Below are 25,633 nucleotides of genomic sequence, written 5' to 3'. Positions count from 1 at the left end.
GCAGCAGAAAGAACCTATGCAACCATACCTGAAAAGTAGGCATTCCACAGGCAGGATCAAAGACTGGCCAGTGCTTAAGACTCTTCACCAAGATCCCCACTTGTCATTCCAGCCCCAGGAAGCTGGCAGGTTGCAGGGACTTATTTCTTCCCATCCTGCCCCTGCTTGAAGAAGGGTTTTAATGATGGATACGAAGTCTCTAAGTCAGTGCTGTGGCTGCTATCCCCAGGACCAAGGGCCCTGCCTGAGAGTGAAGCATTGTGATCCCCATTTTACAAGTAGAGAAATTGAAGCTCAGGATGACATGATCTGACCAAGGCCACACAGCTTGCCACTTGGCAAAAATTGGATTCCAGAGCTTCTGTTCCAAAAGGAAGTCATGTCATGTCATTTTTCTCCATAACAAACCTTGAATCATGCCTGGTTTGCTGCTATCAATATGTACTGGAATGAATGAATGAATGAATGAATGAATGAATGAATGAATGAGTGGATGGATGGATGAATAGAACAGAAAGAGTCAGGAAAACACCCAGCTTCAGACGGCATTTGCACAAGGCCCAAGATTATTCCCTGACTCAACCTCCCCGCTCTCCCTGGAGCCCTTGCTGAGCTCAGCACCTGAGTAAAGGGGCCCCAGCTAATCCAGAGTTCTGTAGGCCTGGAGCTGAGCAACAAGCAAGACCATCCAAAAGTCTGGTTGCAGCACCTGTGAGTGTGTGTGCGTGTGTGTGTGCGTATGTGTGTGTGTGTGTGTGTGTATGGTGGGGAGAGGCAGGGAGGACATGTGGGTGTTAAGTGGGAATGGGGGTGGATGTATAGGAGAGGTATGTGTAGGGGTGTGAAAGTGTTGCACGGATGGGCGTGTGCAGGAGTACGTGGGTATGAGCAGGAGGGCAAGGAGGTCTGTGGGTAAGCAGGTGCACGAGAAGGTGAGCAAGGAGGCATCGTGGGCAGTAAGAAGCAGTCAAAGGTTGTCTGGGTCTTAGTAAGGCCACAGTGGTGTGCTCCATTCGCTCCCAAGGGGGACTAATTTTAGCCACAGCCCTGATCCCGAAGGCTCCCAGCCTAGGAAGGTCACTGCCCCCCATTACGCCTCCTCAGGATCTGACCCGGCTGGCCTGCCTTCTCCCTCCTGCGCATAGCGGGTCAAAGAGGAGCCCTCGCTGAAAACAGAAAGGACACAGTGCTTTTCTTAGCATGTGAGGACAGCCAGGCCCAGGGAGGCTCTAGATAGTTCTGAAATTTCTATACTGTCCCTGACCCCATTTCAGAAACCTGGGCAGGTTAAAGGACTGGCCTCCTTCACATGAGCTGGGGTAAACTGAGGACAGAGCCAACAGGGAAACTGAGGTGGGGCAGGGTGTGTGGGGGGGTGCTGAGGAGGAACACGACGCCAGGCTAGAAGCAAAGTGAGCACAAAGGAGGCTTCTCTCTGCTGAGAAGAGCCCAGGGGCCAATCCTTCCAGGGCAGACATAGTCATTCAGTGGCCATCACAAGGCCCCTAGGGACCAGACCAGGTCCCCCCTTAGCTCAGCAGGACCTGGAGTTTGGGCTGAGCCTCTCCCTGCACAGACTGGACCTGACAGCGCCTGGATGACCCCCGCAAGGATGTCTGGTGTGTGCGACCAGGGACCAAGACCGATGTCCCAAGGGTCCCCCATGCCCTCTGGGCACTCGACAGGGAGCCACTGCCATCTCTTTGGGACAGGCAAAGCCAGCCCTGCCCTTGGTCAAACTGACCTCCACAGTCAAGATTCTGAGGACCACAGATGCAGGACTGTCAGCTCAGACCAGGATCGAGGGGAAGGTCTCTGGCCCACCAGTATATTCCCAGGAACACGTTCCTGGTGGATTCATAGGAGATGTAATGCGAGAGTGGACTGACAAATGCTGGGTGGCTGGCTCTGAAAACTTCCTCAGAGATCAAGTGGGCCACCCCTCTCCCCATTTCACAGGCGAGAAGACCAAGGCCCAGACAGAAGACGTGACTTCTTCATCACAAATCTGGCCCCGAGGTGACCAGGAGGCCGGGTGATCCACTGCCAGGCCCCGCTTCCCCTCTGAGGGCTGGTTTACGCTGAGTGGTAGTGAGCACCCTGCTTGGTTCTGTGATCCAATGAAGGTGACGTCTGCCATGACAAAGGGATGCTGGGGAGGCTGCATCTGCCTTGTGTTTGCTCCTCCCGGCCTCAAGTGAAGGGGAGGTGAGGGAGAAAGTCCTCTCTCTCTGGAGGAGGTCATTATTTGTCAACTTGGTCCCTTACAACAGGAGGCTTGTGAGCCCGGCTAGCTACCAAAACTGGGCAACCCTGGACCATGTCTTCTGTCTTTGATACCCTCCTCGCCCCCTCCCTACCTCACTGAGCAATGATATGGCCCAACTCACATTTCTAGCTCCTCCTCCTCCTCCTCTTCCTTCCACAGCACTCTGCTCTAACCCACCAGAAGACTCCCTGCCCCCAGGAAGTCCCCTGGTTCATACCTCCTGGGCTTTGTACCCCTCCCTCTGCCTGGACTCCTCTTTCTGCAAGGGGAGAAAAAATCCTTCAAGGCTCAGGACTGGTGGTGGCCCTTCTACGCAGCCTTCCCTAGAGTCCTACAGCCAGCCCATCATGCACCACTCCCCAGCCCCCTGCAGGTCTCCAAGCCACTGGTTCCTCCAGCAGAGCACCACACGCCCCTTCTGCGGAGGGACATAGGGCTCACCTCCAGCACTGAACTGGGGCTGGAATGTAGTAGGTGCTCAATAAATGCATGTGGTGAGTTACACTGATACCTTTACCAGCCACCTCTTCTGGAGCTGGTGGAAAGATTAGAAGGAGGTGCAAGAAAGAAAGAGGAGGGGTTGTGGGAGGCAGGCGGCAGGAACCACAGCGAGATCTGTTAACAGTGGGAGAGGAGAGAGAACGAATTCATTTCCTCCCTGGTAGGTAATGTGCCTGTAAATATTCATAAACCACGCAAGTTCTCTTAGCCTTCCCATTAAAGATAAATGCATAAATAAACCAGTCTACCCAGGGGCTTTGCACACAGGCTGTTGTTCCCGTCCTAGAATAGCTGGGTGACTATTTATTTAGTTGCACCCCACCCCTGCCCTGAAACAGTTCCAGAGGGTGTCCAAAAGTGGGTGACAGGGAGAGCAAGGAGAAGGCTCAGCAGGAGTGGCGCTGGTCACTCCAGAGCTGAAGTAGGTTTGCCTACAAGACCTGAGGAGCTGCTGAACCAGCAGCGCAGAGGCCAGCAGCGCGGAGGCTTCGTTTGCCAGGCTTGGGTTTGACCAAGTATCCTCTTCTCCCCACACCCGAACACCTGAATGCCCGTGGAGGTTCCAGCAGTCACACACAGACAGGTCTCTGTGTTCCAAGTGGGTCTCTTGCTAAGGAGAAGATAAATGCCTCCTTGAAATGCTAGAAATGTATGACATATGGAGGGGGACACAGAAGGTCCCAGACATATAGGCTATTCGAGAGCCAGTATCCCCTGGTCCCTATCAAGGTAGATGTTACCCATTCGGCAACCAGCACCCCTCATAAATTACCCACAGATCCCTCTCAGCGTCTTGTCCCAAGCACGCAGGGAAGGGTACACAGCCAGACCATGGCAGGAAGCAGGCTCACGGTATGGGGCGGGGCAGGGGGCAGCTCTCCTTCCTCAACTAACAATGCAAACTTGTGTGGCACCAACAGGAAGCTGAGGCTCCAAGCCCAATCCTGCTGCCATGCTCAGGATATGCACCAAATCCAGGAACACTTGGTTAACCTGGACTCACTCAGCCCACTCCCAGAATGACAATGGCCAGCCTCTGCGTAGCACTTGCCAGCGGATGAGCTCTTTTGATCTTCACGGCAGCCTTAGGAGGCAGGTTACTATTATTGTTACTATTACCCCCATTCTTATGACCACCCCCACTTTATAGATGGGAAGACTAAGTCTCAGAAATACAGTCTCACGGGGAACGGGAGTGGAGTCAGGAGTCACACCACACATATCGGCCCTGGGGTCTATACACAAAACAACTAGTCCTCAGAGGAAAGAGGTCAGCAAAGTAGAAAGAGGCTGGGTGCAAGGTCTCAGGATCAGGGTACGTTTGATATTTTGGGAGGAGGGGGCTGTGTGTGGCATTTTTTTACTAAAGATTTATTTATTTATTTATTTATTTATTTATTTATTTATTTATTTATTTGGGAGAGGGAGAGCATGGGCAAGCGGGGAAGGAGCAGAGGACAGCAGACTCCTTGCTGAGCACGGGGCCCGACATGAGGCTTGATCCCACGACCCAAGTGGAAATTAAGAGTCAGACGCCCAACCGACTGAGCCAACCAGGTGCCCCTGTGAGTGCCATTAAAAATATATATATACATGTATAAGAGGGTGCAGGGGTGCAGCCCACCTGCATCATTACCTCACTTAATCTCAGCGGCAGCTCTGTAAGGAAAGGTTAGTATGCCCAGTTCACAGATAAAGAAATTGAGGCTCATGAAGCTTAACGGTCTTCCTGCAGACTGGGAATCCAATCTGGGCCAGCTCCTCACAGCCACTTCTGCTGGCTTCAGGCCCCGCTCCTCCACTGGCTGGAGTGGCTGGGACCCCGTCCTTCACCGGGCGGACCTCAAGTGCCACACCCGTGAACCAGGGACATCCTGGGCCCCACGCAGCCCTGGTGGCCGGGAAGGGAGAAGGAGACTGCAGGGAGGGTGAAGGGCCACTGCTCTGAAGCCCAAGTACCGGCGGCTTGCGGAGGACTGACATTTAGGACGGTGCATCCCGACGCCCCACAGGATGCTCTGCCAGCAAGGAGATTCAATTATGGTCATTATGGTGCACTTAGGAAAACCAGGGAGCAGGCTAATACATTTTAGAAAGATTTGTAACAACAGAGGTTGAATCCGAACGAGTTTTCTACTTAACCCTCAGTTAAACAGAAAATCCGTTTAACCGCAAGGCAATGGTCTTTCCACTCTGCAGCTGATCACTTTCTGTCTTACTGTCTGCCATTTAGATCCATATTTTTTATCACCCTTAAGCCATCTTGAATAAAAAAATCAGTTCATTGATGGAAAGAAAGATGTCAGAAGCCTTTGTGGGTCTGCAGCCCTGGATCGACGCCCTCAAACCTGTGCCTGCCTCCTCAGATGGGGCAAGAAGGATGTGCTTATATTCATCACTGCTGAAGACGCTGGTGGGCTCCATCAGAAGCAGCTCCACGGGCCCCAGAGGGAGTGCTAATTCACACCTCCCACCCTCCTCTCCTGCCCCCCCCCCCCCACAGAGACCAAACGGATCAGCTGCAGTCATTGGAAGCTTCCAGAAGGAGGCTGGAGAAGGGATGTTCTTAGCATCAACTATCCGGCTGGGTTCCTTGTGCTTCTAGCGTGCTAAGCCACAGAGCCGTGGAGGCCAGTGTTTCCCGGGAGGCCTGATCCAGAGAAGGGGGAGATGCACATTTCTTTTCCAGGAAATGAGGATGAACCCCTATCAGCCAGATAGTTTTCTCTCTGTTAAATAAAGCAGCACTGACTGCATACACACAAAGACACTCCGGGTACAGAGTTAGCGGATAAAGCATGGGAGGTTCAGGTAAGTTTGAATTTCACATAAGCAACAAGTAATTTTTTTTCTTCGCTCATGTGCCAAATACAACACGGGACTAATATTTTTAGGACATACTTAAACCAAAAAATCCTTTATTATCTATGCAAAGTTCAAATTAACTGGGCAGTCTGCTGCCTTTTTTTTTTTTTTAAGATTTTATTTATTTATTCATGAGACATGCAGAGATACAGGCAGAGACACAGGCAGAGGGAGAAGAAGCAGGCTCCCTGCGGGGAGCCTGGATGCAGGACCCGATTCCCTGCGGGGAGCCTGATGCAGGACTCGATCCCAGGACCCTGGGGTCACACCCTGAGCCAAAAGCAGATGTTCAACCAGTGAGCCACCCAGGCGCCTGGCCTGCCGCTTTATTTGCTAGACCTAGTGACCCCTTCCAGTAGAAGCCAGGTGCCTGTCCACAGCCAGTGAGGGGCCCCGACCCAGGGTTGCCCAGGGAGGGGTCCCCAGAGCTGTTATGCAGTGGGGCGATGGTGAACGGGGGGGGGGGGGGGGGTGTGTGTGTGTGTGTGTGAAAAAGCAGGAAGCCCAACCGACCCCGATTTCTGAAAGCACCTCTGCTGACCATGTGCCCGAACGGGAACAAAAGCAGGAAACAAATGGGCCTCTTGTCCCAAGAGAGGGGGACTGAATGATTTCTCTTCCCTCACTTCCCAAGCCCTGTAACGTTGTTTTATTGTCTTAACAATAACAGTGTGTGCACGCACACCAAGTGCTCGACTTTTCTTATCTTTGGGAGTTATCAGGTGGTTCTATCAGATTTCAAGTTCATTGAACCAGTTGGGGGGGGGGGTGGATTTTTCATCTCTGTAACCCACCAGGATGCTTAGCGAATGATGGAGGGTGAGAGAAAGGGCGGTGAAGCGGGGAGGGAAAGAGGGTGGGAGGGCTTCTGAGGGCCACAGGACTTCCCAGGCTGGGGGACCCCCTCGCCTGCCCCAGGGCTCTGGGCTGCCTCTCCTGGGTGGGGAGGTCCCTGCAGCCACAGGCCTGGGTGACATTTGGACAGCAGGCAGCACAAAGCCCAGCATCTGGTGTGAGCCCCCACCCCAGTCCCCAGCCCTCTGCATTTACCCAGCGCGGAGACACAGTGCAGCACCCGGGGACAGACTGCACCCTCTGCTCTCCCCTGGCCCTCTCTCAGGGGACACACTTGCTTCTCCGTTCAAGTTCAGTTTAAACAGATGTTGTATTCCTAAGAAGCCCTGTCTTTGAAGTCTGGGAGAAAAATCTCAGCTCCAAAGGGACATTTCCTACCTAAAAGGCTCTCCAGGGAGTCTCAGCAGAAATAAAAACCAAAAGCCCTGGATTTTTATCTCTTGGTATTTATGAGATTTTTCATTAGAACCGCTGCCTCCACAGATTGCTCCGTGGAAGAAAAACAGACGGAGAAGGAGGGAGGGAAGGAGGGCGGGGATCCCAAGGAGCAGGGCTGGAGGTGTCCCCAGGAGGGATGCAGCTTCACAGCCACCAGGGCAAACTGTCACCATAAAGGATGGAGCTGTCTGGAATGCTAGACATTGTACACAGCCGGTTCTCAGAACGCGGATGAGCCAAACACCTACCGGCTCAGGTACTGCCCCGCCTCCTGCCTCAGCCTGTATTGGACACCGAGAAGGCCTGTCTGCCCCTATTCCCCCTGCACCCACCCCGATACTCCCTGGTCATACAGCAGGACCTGCCACAGCATCTGGTCTGCAGGATCTTCTGAGAACATTCTGTCCCCTTGGGCCCCCCTCCCCAGCAACACCCTCTCGGGCACAGCTCCCTATTGGTGTCCAAGGATGGGGCAGCGGGAGCAGTTGGTGCAAGGTGTAGATAATAGGGGATGAAATGTCTGTAGGGTATTTAAAATTAAACATGAAACTGCCCAAATGCTGACAATTCTAAACAACGTCAGTGATAAATCATTCTGCCTTGAAAAAGGTCTTTGAAGTTCTAAACAATTGCCGTAGTCACTGCTGAGTTCCTTTCTTTCCTAAGAAATTCCACTAATTACTTTTCATCCCTGCAACTTATTTATTTTGTAACTGGAAGTCTGTACCTCTTAATCCCCCCTCCACCTATTTTGCCCATACCTCCCCCCAACCCCCCGCCCGGCAAGCTCTAGTTTGTTTCCCATCTTCATGAGTCTGTTTCTGTTTTTGTTTACTTGTTCATTCGTTTGTTTTGTTTTTCAATTCCTCATGTAAGAGAGATCATGTGGTGTTTGCTTTTCTCTGACTTCTCTCACTTAGCATGATACCCTCTAGGTCCATCCGTGTTGTTGCAGGAGGCAAGATCTCGTTCTTTTTTATGGCTGAGTAATATTGCATATATCTATATTGCATTACAGACCTACACCGCATCTTTATCCATTCATCTGTCAGTAGACACTTGGGTTGCTTCCGTATCTAGGCCATCGAACACAGGGGTGCATATATCTTCTCAAATTAGTGTTTTTGCATTCTTTGGGCAAATAACCAGTAGTGGAATTATGGGATCACATGGTATCATGGTATTTCTATTAATAATTTTCTGAGGAACCACCACACTGTTTTCCACAGTGACCACACCAGTTTGCCTTCCCACCAACAGTGCACCAGGGTTTCCTTTTTCTTCACATCCTCACAACACTAGTTATTTCTTTTCTTTCTGATACTAGCCATTTTGATTGGTTGTGAGAGGGATACCTCACTCTGGTTTTGATTTGCATTTCCCTGATGATGAGTGATGTTGAGTATCTTTTCATGTGTCCATTGGCCCTCTGTATGTCATCTTTTGGAGAAATGCCTATTTAGGTCCTCTGTGCATGTTTAGAAATCAGAATATTTGTTTTTCTGGCATTCACTTTTATAGATTCTTTATGTATTTTTGATATTAGCCCCTTATCACATATATGGTTTGTAAAATCTTTTTCCATTCAGTAGGTTGCCTTGTCATTTTATTGATGGTTTTCTTTGCTGTGCAAAAGCTTTACATTTTTGTGTAGTCTCAATAGTTTGTTTTTGTTTTTATTTCCTGCCTGAGGAGACACATCCATAAAAAAAGTTGCTGAGGCCAGTATCAGAGAGATTACTGCCTATGTTTTCTTCTAGGAGTTTTATGATTTCAGGTCTCACATTTAGGTCTCTAATCCATTTCGAGTCTATTTTTGTGTGTGGCATAACAAAGTGGTCCAGTCTCATTCTTTTGCATATAGCTGTCCAGTTTTCCCAACAGCATTGTTGAAGAGACTGTTTTTTCCCCATTGTATGTTCTTGCCTCCTTTGTCATAGATTAATTGACCATATGAGTGTGGGTTTATTTTTGGATTCTCTATTCTTTTACATTTATCTATTTGTCTATTTCTGTGCCAGTAGCATACTTTTTTGATCACCACTTTTAAGTATATCTTGAAATCTGTGATTGTAATAACTCCAGCTTTGTTTTTTCTTAAGACTGCTTTGGCCCATTCAGGGTCTTTTGTGGTTCCATACAAATTTCAGGATTATTTGTTCTAGTTCTGTGAAAAATACTACTGGTATTTTGATAGAGAATGCATTAAATCTGTAGATGGCCTTGGAGAGTATGGATATTTTGACAATATTAATTCAACCAATCCATGAGCATGGTATATCTTTCCATTTGTTTGTGTCACCTTCACTATCTTTCATCAATATCTTAGGTGAGTTTTAATAATATGTATGTAAGCTTCAAATGAGCACACCTTCATTACTTAAAGTTTAATAGACATTGTGTTTACATGGAAGTTATTTCAAAGAACATTACTCATACAGCCAGACCCAATGCAAGCCAATTCTGCTAAGCATGTTCATTTCATTCAGAATCTCTGGAGTTTCCATCTCCAGCCCCTTTGCCACTAGATACTATTCCAGGTAAACAGTAGGTTTGAACTAAGCAATGATAGTGTAATGATTGCAAGGATGAAGACAAAGAAATTGGATTATCTCCAGCACTGCCTTGTCTACACAGGTCATTGTCCAAGCTGTGTTTGGGAGTTCACTTTTTTAGAATTTTCCTTGAGTATTTCTTTCTTTTTTCAAAATATCCATTAATGTAATTAAGAAGTGTGAACCCATTCCTTTTTCATTTTTTTGTGCTGTAATATTTTTTTGTCAAGAGGCCTGGTTATATATATGAAGTTCTCTAAAAGGAGAGTTTCACTCTCTGTGTTTCTTTTCTGGCCATTAGGAGAATTTATTTTACTTCATCATTACTACCAAAAATAATTTTGTTGTAAACAGCAGGCAGGTACCAAAAAAAATCATCTTCCTTGAGTGTCAAGTACCTTGCTGCATCTGCTATATTTTAAGTCAGGCACCAACAGCTCTACAGTGCTTTTCTTCAGAGCAGGCATTATGTCCAGGGCTTACTCTTGGAGCTGCCGTCTCTTCCTCATTCCATGCCACTCAACAGCTCCCAGGACACTGTGAAAATAAGATCCATCTGCCTTGGTGTCCAGGATGGGCCGCCTACTGGACAGCTCCAGATAGCCACCAGTGGGTACCTTCTCAGGTACCCCAAAGACCCTGGATCCCCCATCATCTTCTCCATTTATACTCACTCCCTAGATGATTTCATTAAAGCCTGGGGTTTAAAATACTCCCTATAAGCTATGGCTTCCAAATTTGTCTTTCTAGCTGTGACCTCACCCTTGAACTCCAGGTTTGTACCTCCATCTTCATTCTTGCCACTGCCATTTGGATGGCTAATAAATGTCTCAACTTAAAAGGCCTCCAAACAGAACTCAGTATGTTCCCTTCCCCCTCCACCAAAGCCTCGCCACCAAAGCTCCCATATACAGGTACAAACTCAATGGTCGGTCAGCCTTGACTCCTCCCCCACCCTATGCAACCCATCAGTGACTCTGTCAGCGGTACTTTCAAAATAGATCGTGAATCTGTGGGCTTCTCAGCACCGCCGACACCATTTTGTCTTTCCAGATCACTTTGTCTTGTGCCTGGATTCTAATATTGGCCTCCACTCTGGCCTCCCTGTCCCTGATAGGGGACTCCATCCAGCAGCCAGAGTGACCTTGGTATTATGTAAATTTCACCCCGTCTCTTCCATGCATATTGGCTTCCCATCACATTTAGAATCAAAATCCAAAACCCTCACCCTGATTGGCAGCCACTCTGCTTCCACGCCACCCTCACTCTAGCACACTGGCCTCCTCTCTGGTAATCCAACATGTCAGCCACTTCCCTGCCTTATGGCCCTGACTTTTGCTGTTCCTTTCACCGGAAGGCTTTTCACCCAGACAAAACTCAAGGCTTCATCGCATTCAGTTCTCTGCTCAAATGACATCTATCAGGAAGGCCTTCTAAGTACCCCTTATCCAAAACAGCAAACCCCTGGGCACTCCCTACCACTTCCTGCACCTCATACTGTCTGTTTTAATTTATTTGTTTGGTCTCTCTCTCTCTCTCCAAATAGAAGATAAGCACCATGAGGGCAGAGACTTTGCTCTATCGTTCACTACGATATTCTCAGCATGCAGAGAAGTACCTGGTACATGACAGTGGCTGAACATGTACTTGTTGAATCATTGATTGTGGGTTCACATTTGATGTTTGCCTTCAAACTAACTCTGGGCCAGAGGGCACTGTGGGGTGCCGCAGGGTCACCACACCCATTCTGTAGATGCGAAAACTAAGAATCAGAGAACAGAAGGGATTTACCCTCATGATCCCTCAGATGGTGATAGGTCTACACTCAAAACATAGGATCCATAGAACAGGAAATCACTAGAGAAAATCAACCAAACCAAGAGCTGCTTCTTTGAGAAGACTGATAAAATTGATGAGCCTCCAGCCAGGCTGACTAAGAAAGAGAGAAGACACAAATTACTAATATCAAAAATGAAAGAGGGTACATCTCCATAGTTCCCATGAACATTAGAAGGATAAGAAAAGAATACAATTACTAATTCCAGGTCCATAAATTTGATAACTTAGATGAAATAGATCAAATCCTGGAAAGACACAACCTGCTGAAACTCATACAAGAACAGACAACCTAAAATAGGCCTGTATCTATTAAATAAATTGAATCAATAACGAACAACCTCTCAAAGCAGAACACAGGCCAGATTTACTGGTGACTTCTACCAAACATATAAGGATGGAAGGAAGTATACCTATTCTCAAAAATCTCTTCCAGAAAATACAAGCAGAGGGAATGTGCATTCTAATTCATTCTATGAAGCCAGCAATAACCTAATACCAAATTGAGACAAAGAAAAGAAACCTACAGATCAAAACCTAAGTACAGATATTTGGAGCAGCTTTATTCTTCACTGCCAGAACTTGGATGCAACCAAGATGTCCTTCAATAGGTAAGTGGATAAATAAACTGTGGTACATCCAGATATTACTAAAATATTATCCAGCATTAAAAAGAAAGTTCTGACACCTGCTACAGCATGGACGAACATGGAGGGTATTATGCAAAGTGAAATAAGCCAGTGATACACACATGGGTGTGCACGCACGCATACTCACCACACACACAAAATAACCCCAAAACACAAATACTGTATGATTGCATTTATATAAGGGATTCAGGGGCAAAATCATAGAGACAGAAAGAAGAAGGGGGGTTGCCAAAGGCTGGGAGAAAAGGGGAATAGGGAGTTGGTGTTTAATGGGCATAGAGTTTAAGTTTTACTAGATGAAAAGAGTTAAAGGAATGGATGGTGGGGATGGCCACACAACAATATGAGTGTATTTAATACCACTGAACTGTACAATTAAAAATGGTTAAAACAGTACATTTTATGTTATGTTTTTTACCAAACTTTTAAAAATGGGGTGAAAATGAGTGATCAAGTCATGAGAAGACGTGGGGAGAGCTTAAAGGCATATTTTTTAATATTTTTTAAAGATTTATTTATTTATTTATTTATTTGAACAAGAGCATGTGCACACAAGTAAGTAACCCAGAGTGAGGGAAGGATGGAGGGAGAGAATTGCGCTCAGACTCCCTGCTGAGCATGGGGTGGGCAGCGGGGTGGAGATATCTCAGGACCCTGAGATCATGACCTGAGCTGAAATCAAGAGTTGGACGCTTAACTGACCGAGCCACCCAGGCGCCCCTTAAATGCATATTTCTAAGTGAAAAAAGCCAATTTGAAAAGGCTGCAAACTGTATGATTCCAACTATAGGACACTCTGGAAAAGGCAAAACTATGGAGACAGTAAAAAAGATCAGTAGGTTAGTGGGGAGGGAAGAATGAATTGGCAGAGCACAGAGGATTTGTAGGGCAGTCGAACTATTCTGTTGGACACGATCGTGGTGGAGACGTGTCATTATACGTTGGCCCAAACCCACAGAAGGAAGGCGCACCACCAGCAGTGAACCCGGATACCAACCACAGGCTTTGGGTGATAATAGTGTGTCCATGCGGCTGCACTGATGTGTGGTTGTCACAGGCAGCACGATGGTGTGGTTGTCAGCGGTGCGGAGGCTGTCGGTGAGCGAAGACAGGGAGAATGTGAGAACTCTCTGCATTTTCCCTCAATTTTACTGTGAACCTAAAACTGCTCTAGAAAATAAAGTCTATTAAAAAAAAGAAAGAGAGAAAGGCTTCAGAGTCCAAGGCACCATCTCCCTCCATCCCACAGTGCCTTTCTATCCTAATATAACCCTGCCCATACCCCAAGGAGGGAGAACCTGCAGGGACCCCCAAAGCACAGGGGATGACGTCATTTGTTTCTTCTCACGGCGGCAGCTCCGAACAGGTCATTACACCACCCCAGCTAATGGAACAGCAGGGTGATTTGGGCTTTTTCCTTTCTTTTTAGGCTGTTAATTACAATATATTGTTTCACATTTTTGGCTAATAAAAGAGGCAGCTGGGCACCGCAGAATGATCACCAGACCAGGGTGGGGACAATGACAGACTCGTCCCATCTCTGGCATACCACTGCTGTGTGACCTGGAGCACACAGGTCCCTCTCTGTTGCTGACACGCCTCTGAAAATGGTGTTCCTACTCCCTCTCTCTCTGCCACACCTGGCTATTTGAAAGTTCTTCAGCTGTGATTCACAATGTAAATATATGTCATTATTTTAAAAATGTAATAATAATGAAGCCTCTTAAGGTCATGTTCTGCTCAGTTTTTCTGTGTGAACAGAAAAGTAATGATTTGCTCCATCTCTAGATGAGGACGTAGTATCTCCCCATGATGTCCAGGAGTAGTCACTCCCCAGAACGAATGGGTCTGTCTGGCCTTGCTCTCATGGTCAGCCGTGTCAGGGAAATGGAACATCTCCCAGGGAAAAGCTCTACTGGCTTTGCCTCATACCGGGGACAAGGTTGCATCCGGCCCTAGGATGAACCTCCTTGTATAAATTTAAAACACTTGAAAAAGAAAGGAAGGAAAAGGTTTGGGATGGAAAGTATCCAAGAGGGCAGAAAAAGACCAGGTTGCTGTCATGAGTTACATATGGACACAGGGCTGGCCTGAGGCCAGAAGGTTCTGGCAGACTTTGGGCTGAGTGAGCAGGAAACTGGGGTGGTGAGAACCTGTCAGCCTGTCCCCTCACACATGAGTCCCAGCCAGAGAGTGACAGGGGAGCCAGGAGGGAGAGGAGGCCCTGGGGCTGGAGCCCCATCCTGGCCTGAAACTCACAGCCTGCACCCCATCTGTCAGAGCTGCAGAGAAATGAATGGTGGGGTTCAGATGGTACAGGAAATGATACCCACCCTTTCTGGAATGTCGCCTCCTTCCCGGGTGGTGGGCTACACACCTGATATCCATCATCTCATTTAATCTTGACCACGAAGCCTGCAACTGCAATGACTGTCTTCATGTAACAGGAGAGCAAATGGAGTTCATTTGCGCAAGCTAATGAGTAGCTAAACGACAGCCCTGAAGTCCATCTGGTGCCAAAGCTATGCTCTACCTCCTGCATTCAACTGCCCCCTGATTTATAAATACTAGATGGAAAATTATATATATCTATAGATTTATCTATATATCAAGAGTGAATCCCTTTTCTACCTGGCCGGTGAAAAGATGGGAGCCTGAACCCAACCAGGATGTGGGAATCACTGGACCCAGTGTCACGTCAGTTGCACGACTAGAAGTCAAAGGTCTGGATGGAGGGAGGTGCTGGTCCCCCCCCCCACTTTGGCTGGGGTCAGAACACAGCCAGAGCTCTGGCCTTGGCTCTGAGGGCTGAATGATGAATGTGCCCAGTTCAGGCCAGAGTCCCCCTCTCCCCCATCCTGAGGACGGTCCGGAGAAGTCAGGAGTGCTCCAAGACCAGCATCCTCAGAGGGAGGTAGAGAGAATGACCTTCCAGCAGCAAAGGGGAAAGCGGGTGACATGGGGATGCGGGTTAGCAGCCTGGAGGGAAAGGGGTGATGCTGCTTCCTGCGGGCCGCAAAGCAGATCCGGGGCAAGCACACGGAGGGTACAAGAAAATACAATTCAGCTCAGCGGAATATGACACTTGAACCTGTCGCAGGCAGCCTGGGGCAGCCCCAGGCAGCATAGGCTGCAATGGAAGCCCCGCGCCCCGCGTCCACAGAGACAGGAGGGCAGGAACTGACGACCACTTGGCAGGTCTTGTGCGGTCGATCTTCTGCCAAGAACTCAGTTGCCTTTCGGCCCCTCCCGGCGTTGGCAGAGCTGACCAGTGAAGGATACTGACCCACCTCACAGAGGCTTAGAGAGGTCAAGCAACCCACCCAAGGTCACGCAGTGGAACTGAGCTGTGACAAGGACCAGGGTATTCTTCCAAATCATCCCGGGGGTGGGTAGGAGGTTAATCTCGCTCAGGTAGGCCACTGGCTTCCACTCTCACCTTTGGCATCTCCAGTCTTCCCGGGATTGGGAAGGAGCAGAAGAACATCTCCCTCACTCCTTCTCTCCATTCCATCATGATCTTTACCCCGATAACCACCGCTTTGCTTCAGAGCTGTATATCCTCTCCATTCTGCACTGCCCTAGATCATTCTGGCAGCCTCCCAACTGGCCTCCCTAACTGTGCCTCATTTTCCTCTTAAAATCCAGGGACAGTAGGATATACATTAGAATCACCAGGGAGCTACAGAGTTACACATAAAGCCAGAGTAATCAAGACGGCCCAGTATAGGCTTAAGGATAGACCCACAGACCAAGGGAATAGAACTGAGATCCCAGACACAAACATACCTATTATGGCAAACTGATTTTCAATAAGAGTGCCAAGACTACACAATAGGAAGAGAATAGCGCTTCCAACACATGGTGCTGGGATAACTGGATAATCGTAGGCCAAAGAACAAAGTTGGGTCCCTACCTCACACCATATACAAAAATCAACTCAAAATGAATCACTGACCTAAATATGAGAGCTAAAACCATAAAACTCCTCGAAGAAAAACAAAGGAGTAAATCTTTATGACCTCGGATTTGACAATGGATTTTTAGGTGTGACACTGAAAGCATGGGCAACAAAAGAAAAAGTAGGTAGACTGGAACCCGGGTGCAGGATCTTCCCACCACCTGCTTCTTGCTGTCAGATCTCAGTAGGAGGAAGATCCCCATGCTTCCTAGAAACTGCTTTCATGGGCTTGCTCGGCCTGCCACACAGGGCTGGCTGTGGAGATTAAAACCATCAGGAGATGCCCCTCTCTCCCTGAGCTCTGAATTCCATGCAATGCTGCTTGGAGAATGCAGGAGGAGTGCCACCATGTCACAGGGTGATGCTGTGAGTCCTGCAGGGTGCCTTGTGGATGCTGTGGGTACCTCTGTGGGTGCTGTGGGGAGTTACAGAGGTTGTACAGGTGCTGCCACTGGCAACTTGGGAAGCCACCGTGGTGCTGCGGAGTATGGCTGTAGAACTTGTAGGTCTAGAAGGGTGCCTGCCGCACGGGGTGCCTTTGAGGGCACTGTGGGGTGCCGCAGGGTGCTGCAGGGTGCTGCGGCAAACACAGTCCTTGGGACCGAAGCCCTGTGTTTAGGTCTGGATGCGACTGCTTTTTAGACACGAAACCTGGAATCATTTACAACTTCTCTGAATCCCAGCTATCCTCACCTATAAAGAGCTTATTAATACATGCCTCTTGGGGAATGTGGGGGGGATCAGCGCTTATCTACAGAAAGGGTCCAGTAAATGTCATCAGAGCGAAGTGTAAACCACGGGATAAAACCTCAGGAAAAACCGTTCACACCCAGGGGCCTCACACCCCGGAGTGTCAGAACAGAGAGCGGACACAACCCAGGCCCCGCTCTCGGCCCTTTTTTAGACCACGCGCCGAAAGAGGTATGTGTCTCCAGGGTAACCTCACTGTTTGGTCACAAACACCAGACTTGTCATCCCAAGAGCCCGAGCCTCCTCAAGGAGGTCACCTTGGGAGGTCACGTTATCCCAGGGAGCTTCCGTTGTTCAAAGCAAGCAGGAGGGCCTTGCCAGCAGGTTCCTCAGCCTTACGGCCACCAGGGAGGCGCGTGCTATCTGCCCATTTGATAGATGAGAAAACTGAGACTCTGGACACCAAAGTCACTCACCCGGGGTCAAATAGCTAGTGAAGAGCAGAGCTGGGAGCCAGCCTCCACCAGACTGGCCCCCAAACCCCAGCAGACATTTGCCACGACAGCACACGCTGTCTGCCTCCTGCCGACGGTCATCTTTGCGCTCTCCCAGGGACTCTACGTGTATCTGTTCCCTAGCTAACAAGGGGGGGGGGGGTGCGAGGCTGAACCGCTGTGCTCCCTTGCAACCTTCCTGAAGGTAAACCATGGACAAAAGCACCCTCGCTGCTTTTCTCTGTACTTAAAGAGATTCTTGCATCTCGTACATGGAGGCCTATGGCTCCTTGATGGAGAAACATCCCTAGCAGAAAAGTCCTGCGGAAGTTAAGCTCTTTCTGACTCGCTTCAGCGCCTTCTCCTGATTAAGAAAAGCGTGCGGGATCCTGGCTCTGCGATAAGCCAGTGGCTTCCTGTGGGGAGCAGGGCGGGCTGCCAGGAGGCTTACAGTTGAGATTCTGGCCCAGGCAGCTGGCGGGAGGGGGGTGGCGAGCTGCTCCAAACATGAGCCTCATGCTCCTCGGCCACGGTCTACCCGGGGCTCAGCCTGGCCTTGCACTATCTGTGCCTGGGAGCCAGCTGCCGTGCCTTGGATTCTGGCCTGGAACATCCGAGCCGGCCGGCAGCACTCTCCAAAAGTGAAAGGATGAGCCCAGAGGCCAGGGGAGGATCACATCAGTGTCCGGGAAAGCAGCGGAGTGCCAACCAGCCACGGCACCAGAGGCAGCTGGGGCTGCAAATGCCCTCACCTGGCTGGGCGCAGCACCCCACAGTGTGTACACCCCCCTCAATTCTTGCAGCAGCAGCCTTGGGGTGGGCAGGTGGGTCTGAACCTCCCTCATCTCATCTTCTCCCCAGAACATCCCCATGGGCGTGCTCCCATTTTGGAGATCAGAAAACCAGGACCTGCAAGGACGCCACAATGAGCCCAAAGTTTAAAAGCAAATGCTCTAGGATAAGGAGACAAATCATTTTTATATCCCTTCAAGAAATGTCATTGCAAGAGGTGATTTGGCTTAAAGGACTTTGTTAATCAGAGAGTCACTCAAAGGAAAACACACAAGAATTGTAGGGTGGTTTGGCCCGGGCTTCCAATCTTCGCGATTGTGTGACCTTGAGCAAGTCACTTAACGTCTCTGAGGAGCAGTTCTCTCCTCTCTAAGATGGAGGCTTTTAGTGCCAAGACCACAGGGCCGTTAAGGGAACTGAATGGACCATACAGGGCTCATGCTGAGTACCGCACCTGGCGCGCAGAAGCCCTCAATCGGTGTTGGTTGACCTGATGCTTCCATCAGCCGGGCCTCAAACTCAGGCCATCTGCACCTCCGACTCTGGTCTTTCCACCGAGGGTCTGAGGCTTCCTTTGACCAAGGCTGGCAGTCACATCTCCTCAAAGCTTCCAAATACCCTTCCTCTCCACAGCCTTCCCCAAGCCTCCACCCCCTCTGCTTCCCTGCTACCTCACCTGCTACCATCACTTCCTCTGGCTCAGCCCTGGTCTGAGAACCTCAGAAACTGAGGCCATGAGGCCTGGAACAGGGATTCAAGTCACTGCTCCCCATTCTACTAGTAAGGACACGACTCCCCATGAGAGAAATGGCTTATAAGACCTCTTGAGGCACAATGATGGTACTGACTGGGCCAGAGGACAGACATCCTGGCTCTTCATTCAGGAACCTTCCATGAGGCCATGAAACCCATCACCTGTCCTGGGGTTGTGGGCAGCCCAAGAAGCTCCCAGAACCCAACAAACCAAGACTTTTCCATCCTCATTTCCATCCTGGAATGTGAACTGTATCCAAAAGAGGGCCCTGAGATGGAGAGTGGGAATGGGAGAGTCATTCTAGAAAGGTCTTTTCTTCTCACAATCCCAAGATCATGGTGGTTGGGGTGGGGGGGCGGGGGGAGTGCTCTGTCTTCCCTTGGAGGGCTCACTGCCTCTCCTGATTCTACTCTCACTTCCTGGGCCGACCCTGAGGAGCAACCACGATGGGCAGCCTCCTTATCAGGCAGCCACCAGCCTTGATGAGACCCCACCTCTCCTCATGCCTCAGCTGTGCACCCCAACAAATGTCTAGGAGTGGGGACAAGAGGGAAGCTGCCCTCTGCTTGCCTTGCACCCTGGCACCAGCTGAAAGCTCTTTCACTTGGCAATGGAGAGTTTGTTGAGTGGGAAGAGAAGAGGAGAGACAATCACACTCTTATTTGAATAAGATGCCGCCATATTGCCATGTTGCCCAGCCATACCTCTTCCAACTGGTGTCTGTTCCTTCCAGGAGGGGCAGGATTCTCTTGAGGTCTCTTTCTGATGGCTTCAGGAAAAACTCTAGAAGGAGAAGAGGAACGTAAATTTTAAAAAGGCAACAGCTAGTGAGGCATGTGGCTGCTGGGGGCCCCCTCAGTTCAGGCACGCACCCACCCCCTGGGTTCCTGCTCACTCCTTCCGTCTCCACAAGCACAGAAAGACAGAAGCAAGCACCCAGCCCCGCGGAGGCTTCCAGAGTGGCGGCCCCAGAGACCACCGACTGGAACATATTTTCAGGCTTCTAGATTCAGCCCAGGAGCCTGTACAATGCGCATGTGATGACATCACGCACGCTAATCACAATATCACATCACATTTGTTTGCTTCCGGCTAGAACATTAACAACTCGTTGTGGAAACTCCATTTTCCTCAGGCAGGGAAAAAAAAAAAAGGCTTTATGAGTAATTTTGAAAATGTGAAGGAGAATTAATCATTGTTTAATGAATTCAGGCTTTGGGGGCAGACGGGTACTTTCAAGATCTGGTAGTCACCAGGAGATAAATAATAAGATGCTGAGGCTTTGGTAGCGAACAAAATAACTCCAGCTCAGAGAGCAGGAGCCAGAAGCCCATTTCCTCTCTGCCCGCTGGACAGAGGGCCCCCAGGTCACGGGAGAAGGATCAGATGTGCCCAGACCAGGCCACATACCCGCCAGCCGAGGCTGAGGCCAGGCCTGGGGCACTGGCTTGTTCCCAAGCGCGGCTGAGGAAGCAAAGATCAGAGCTGACAGCGGAGACAGGACAGCCACGTCCCCTGACCCCCAAATCTCCCAGCCTCCCGCCCTCAAGGACCGTTCGCACGGTTGAAGTCAAGTTTCGCCTCGTCTCAGACGATGATGTCAACAATCCCAGGAGACCGTACCCCAGCTTTGGGCATGAAGGCCGTGAACCCAGAGGAGTTAAATAACCTGCCCGAGGCTGTAAAGCCGACATGGGGCAGAGCCAGGAGTAGACGTCAGGTCCACAGGAGGTCAAACCTGGCGCCAGCGCCGATTCCACAGCGGGGAGAGGTGCACGCTCCAGAGCAATGAGGTCCAAGTCTTCAGATCCCAGCTCAACGTACACTGTGCCTCAGAGAGCTTCTCAGAACTCCCTGCAAACTGACGGGGAACAGGCCTTGACCCCATTTGGCTATCTCTGCCTCCAAAATCCTCTCAGGCAGAGTCAACCCAGGGGCCCTCATGCATCCTGGATCAGAGCAAGGCTACAACACAAGGGATCCAGGGTACACACACCTAGACATAGACATATCCAGCCATAGACAGAGACATGGCCACATGGATAAGGACATGGAGATACACGCATATTGTCACTAGAAAAGTGAAAGTTCTTTCCTATCCATCCATGGGGTCAACAGAACCATGGCAAAATCTTTGTCATACGACCCTCTAGGCTTCATTCTATGTAACGGCTTAGGTGTGTGCGTATGTGTGTGAGCACGTGCCTGTGTCCCCCCCACCCCACGCAGACAGGGTGACTCTCTACACAAGTGGGTGGGATCTCACCACACTTGTCCTACATCCCCAGCTGGCAGCGCTATCGTGGCTCCTCACGGACCTGAGAACATAGAGATCTTCCCGAGTCTTCTGCCCCTTGGAAGGTGTGGCCTCCCCTTTATGTACCTCTCCCCGCTTCGAGACGCTGGATATTTCAGATATTTCCATCTCCAGCCGTTACAGCCTGGCGGCAATGACTCCCTTCTTGCTTACATCGCCGTGTGGGAATGTTCACGCCAGTCCCCAGCCTGGATGCCTGAACGTGGAACGGCGGGGCCGAGGCTCTGCACATTCCACATTTGAATAGATTCCGACAAACCGCTTTCCCCAAATATTAGATCAGTTCCCCCCAAATAGCAGGACAGAAGGAGCCCCTCTCCTCGGATGTAAATCTGAACCCGGGGTTCTTCTGCTTGCCGAGTTGCTTTGCTGGTCACCTCCCAGTGGCCTGGAAGGCCAAGGCCCCTGGACAAAGGGGAGGCATTTATTTTTTGGCTCCCGTGGACGGCCACGGCTCCAGTCCCCGGGGACACGTCTGAGGAACTCGGGCCCACCTGAGCCAGGAACTACACTTACGGGCTCGGAACTGATAATGAGCTTTTATGAGCTCTGGGGACCATGAGGAACACGTATTAATGTCAAGCGTGCCCATCAGCCACGCAGCCCGGGTGAATGTCACACATTAACGAAATTAAAGGCTGCCGCCGAGTCGGGAAGGAGCTGCGGGCTGCGTGTCAGGCGGTGTAGGCAGGGCCTGTCAATAATAAAATTACTTTCCAGGCTTTGCACTCCTGAGCCTGAAGCTGTCTCCCGTCTTCGATGGAATTCTGCTTTGCTGCAGCCTGAGAAGAGATTAGTTTATTACCAGTCTGCCAGGAGAGGCAAAATCCAGCACTAATCCTAATTCCCATTTAAGCAAATCTGCATTATGTGAGGGAAACCAGCTGGGCTCAGAATTTCTGCCCCCACTTCCCCTGAGGTCTCATTCCATCCCTCTCCTCTCTGGGGGTGGGGGGCAGGGGGGGTCACCACAGATGTCAGAGCTGGAGCCCTCCTGGGAGAGGGAAAAGAATCCCAGGGTTTAGGGCCAAGAGGGGGAAAGGCCGCATGGAAAGATGGTACTGGGAGACCCGGTTCCCTCAGGGTGTGGGAAGGAAAAGCCACCACGCCGGACCCAGGCTCCCTCCTGCATCCTGAGTCTGCCTCTGACTGGCTCTGTCACCGTGAGCATGTGACCTCCCTCCTTCGGGCCTCACTTCCTCATCTGGGAAACCGCTAATAGCAGCTGATACCTCATACGATGCTGTGAGGATCACATGAAAAATGTACAGACAGGACACCAGGGCACACACCGCCCTATTTCTTGAATTAAGACTCCTCGGGTTATAACAGCACCATTATTTGACCACTTCGCTTTGTGAATTATGGCACGTTTTGTTATGACGCATCCTGGTTTCGGAGACCTTAAAATAGAAAAGATAAAGGGTGCCTTAAAATCCATGAAATAAAGGAAGAGTTTGGTCAAGGGCAGTGAGTGTGAGTGCTAGGAGCCAAGCTCCCCCGTGGTCTGAGGCCTAGCTCAAAACTTAGATCACCATCATCTTCTTCTTCCTTCCAAACAAAGCAAAGCTGCTCTGCATGAGAGAAACCAGCTCTCAATTTGCAAGAAAAATCCTGAGAGGTACCTCAGTGCCCTGGATGAGACCCAGACGAGAGACTTGACCTTCTATGTTGATGTTTCCTGCTCTATTTTTAAACTGAAACGGATTACATGTACACTATGGAGCGAGGGTCATGAGGACAGAGCCTCCTGAGGCCTCACAAACACAGCACCCTACGTAGCCCACACCCAGATCACAGACCTCGCTCCGGTTCTCCCCAACTCCATTGTTTCTCCATCATCCCATGTGTCCCAAGTCACCCGTGCCTCTCCTCCTCCGTGGCCCCTGCCTGTCCCTGCCCGGGCTGAGCCTTACTGTTGCCTGTCAGCTGGCTGCAAACAGGATCCCGACTGGTCTGCTAGCCTTCAGCCTTGTTCCCTCCAAACTGCCCTCTCATTTGCTGTCAGACTGAGCCCATAGATGTGTCTCTCTCTTGCCTCAGTGGGTCCCCTGGCTTCTCTCTGCGGGCACACAGGCCTTTGATCATCTGAGCCCCACTTGTCTTTCTAAGCCCTTCAGGTCCTCACAATGTGCACAGATCCAAGTCAAACTGAACTCGTGGGGGCCCACAGACATGCTTGGCCCAACCTCACTGCTGCTCACTCTGCCTGGAAGTCCCTTCTTCCTTTCCTAACCCTGAACTACACCTACCCCCAACTCTCCAAAACACCTGGCAAATTCCTACTCATCCTTCAAAACCTTCTTTCAACATCTCCTCTGAGAAACCTTCCCAGACCTCCAAAGGCACGATTAGTCCCTTTCTCTGGGCTCCCATAACAATTTGTGTGTATAGGTACCCAAGTCAGCAACACTGTGTGTGTTTTGTTCCATAGGATTTCTCTCAACTACCAGGACAGGGCTTGAATGGTAGAAGGCAGGAACTGGGTTATAGTTGGTTGCAGGGATGTATGAATAATATCAGGGATGGAAAGATGGATGGATGGATGGATGGATGGATGGATGGATGGATGGATGGATATATACACACATAGATGCATGTATGCAGAAATGAATGGATGTGTGAATGCATGGATGGATAGATGGACACAAGCATGGGTGGATGTGTGCATGCATGGAAGGATGGATGATAGGAGGGATGGATGAATGCAGGGATGGCTAGAAGGACAGGTGAAAGGTAAATTCTGAGGTGAATCTACAAAAGAATGGGTGAAATGAACAGCAGGAAGACAGAAGTAGGTTAATGGGAGGAGAGAAGGACTAAATGGCTCAACCACTTGTATAATTTAATGGGAGGCTATGGTCTTGCAGCTATGGTCAGCGCCTCGCTCTCTCCCACCAGAGTTAAGGGATCCACGCAGAGACCACACCATTGAATATCAACAGTCCTCAGCTTTGCCCCATCTCACCTCCCTGTTCTACCTGTGACCCACAAGACCAGGCCTCAGGAAGGAGGGCTCAGAGCTACCTCTTGCCTTGGCCTTGACCAGGTGAAGACCGGTGCTACAAGGAGAGCAAAGTTTTCCTGTGTCTGAGTCCAATGCCAATCCGTGGGGCAGGTGGTTTGTCAGCCATGTGGCAGATCTGCCGGAGGCCAACCATTTGCTTGGAGCAGATGGATGGCTGCTGATGGGGGTGCCATGTTCCCTTGGAAAAATGCCATTTAGGGGACCCTAAAATGACCAAAGGGCCAAACTACGTGGACAACACAGCATGATTAAGACAGTTACCCGTGAGTGGGCTTCTGTGAGAACAGATCAGCCACTAGAGCCTGCTGTCTGTCTGCAGCATGGGGCAGGACAGGTGGTGGGTGGGGAGGCCTCAGCACCAAAGGGCAGTCCATAGACAAGGCTTTCATGTCCCACAGGCCTGGGTTTGAATCTCAGCTATGCCACTTGCCACCTGTGTGACCTCAGCATCCCTCTAAACCGCAGAGTATTCACCCGCAAAGTGTAGACAATCATAGCCCCACCTCACTGGCCTGGGCTCAGGATCAGATGAGCTAATGGGCTGTGAGTACTCCCATGGGGCCCGGCACAAGCAAGCCCTTGAGGAACTGAGGACTCAGGAATAACATAAAGCAGAATCTGGTGCCACTTTCTGTGAAAGGGGTAGTGGCCACGATCAGTGGTTCCCAGGTATACTCTTCAGATCCTTCCCTCTCTCCCTTGGGGAGTCTGCACCAAGAACAGATGGAGTTCACACATCTTATACACCCTAACGCTTAGCTTGCAGCAGCTGGACTTGCTAATATTTTATATATTAAGTTCCCACGTGATGTTGAGGATCACTGGGTTAGAGTTGATGTCCCAGAACCCTGAGTCAGTAGGATGCTAGAGGACATGAAAGGGATGCCTTCCTGGAAGGATGAAGGGAGGGAGGGAGGAAGGTGATCAACCCAATGGTGAGTCTTTTTCTGGCTCGCTCCTGCCAGCAAGGCCTCTCTCCTGTGTGTCTGTGCTCCCCTCACTTGCTATCTCTCTCCCTTTCTCTCTCTCCCCCACTCCACTCCTCCTTGATCCCCTCTGCCCCTCTCTGTCTCTCTCCATCTGCCCCCCACGTTAGCCACCCTACATCTCCACCTGGCTCCTAGGTGGAACAGCCATCCTTCTGAGCCCCATGACCATAAAGACTCTAGGGTGTGTGCCCCAGGAAAGGACAGCATCATCAGCGGGTGTCTGGTGGCCAGCTCAGCCTTGGCCCCCTCCCACACGATGCCAGGCTGGGCCACTGCCAGCCAGATGCATCGCTTGTTGACAGATAAAAATGCTGTATTTTATGGCCCTAAAGCCAAGCCAGGGCTTTGTTTTGCTGTATTTTAAATTAGCAAGGCAGGGGGGTGATGTAAGGGTGGGGGAGAGGAAGAGGAGCCAAGACACATTCAGGATGAGTTCCGGTTGGGTTTTATGACTCAACAACAATCATCACACACACACCCCCCTTAATGAAGCTGCCAGCCCTGGCCAGCTCTGCCTAGGTCTCTACCTCCTCTCCACCTGCCCTTGACTCCCTGTGGGAGGGAGAGTGCCTCTCTGCACTGCCTGCCCTGTCATTCAGCCCCAACACCCTCTGTTTCCATAATGAACCCCAGAATGCG

The 25,633-nt window shown here is 50.2% G+C and overlaps 1 protein-coding gene across 3 annotated transcripts in view; it reads right to left on the bottom strand.

Annotated features, from left to right (window-relative positions):
- Positions 1 to 25,633, bottom strand: part of TSPAN18 (tetraspanin 18) — a 187,717-nt gene that overhangs the window by 134,374 nt on the left and 27,710 nt on the right. For all 3 annotated transcript variants that reach the window (XM_072758810.1, XM_072758809.1, XM_072758812.1), the window contains exon 2: positions 19,365 to 19,443. The gene's annotated coding sequence lies outside the window, so the exon portion shown is untranslated. The remainder of the gene's footprint in view (positions 1 to 19,364; positions 19,444 to 25,633) is intronic.

Source organism: Vulpes vulpes, chromosome 5 (assembly GCF_048418805.1).
Source record: "Vulpes vulpes isolate BD-2025 chromosome 5, VulVul3, whole genome shotgun sequence".
NCBI lineage: Eukaryota > Metazoa > Chordata > Mammalia > Carnivora > Canidae > Vulpes > Vulpes vulpes.
Note: the sequence above shows the minus strand (reverse complement) of the source record. Positions and strands in the feature narration are given on the sequence as shown.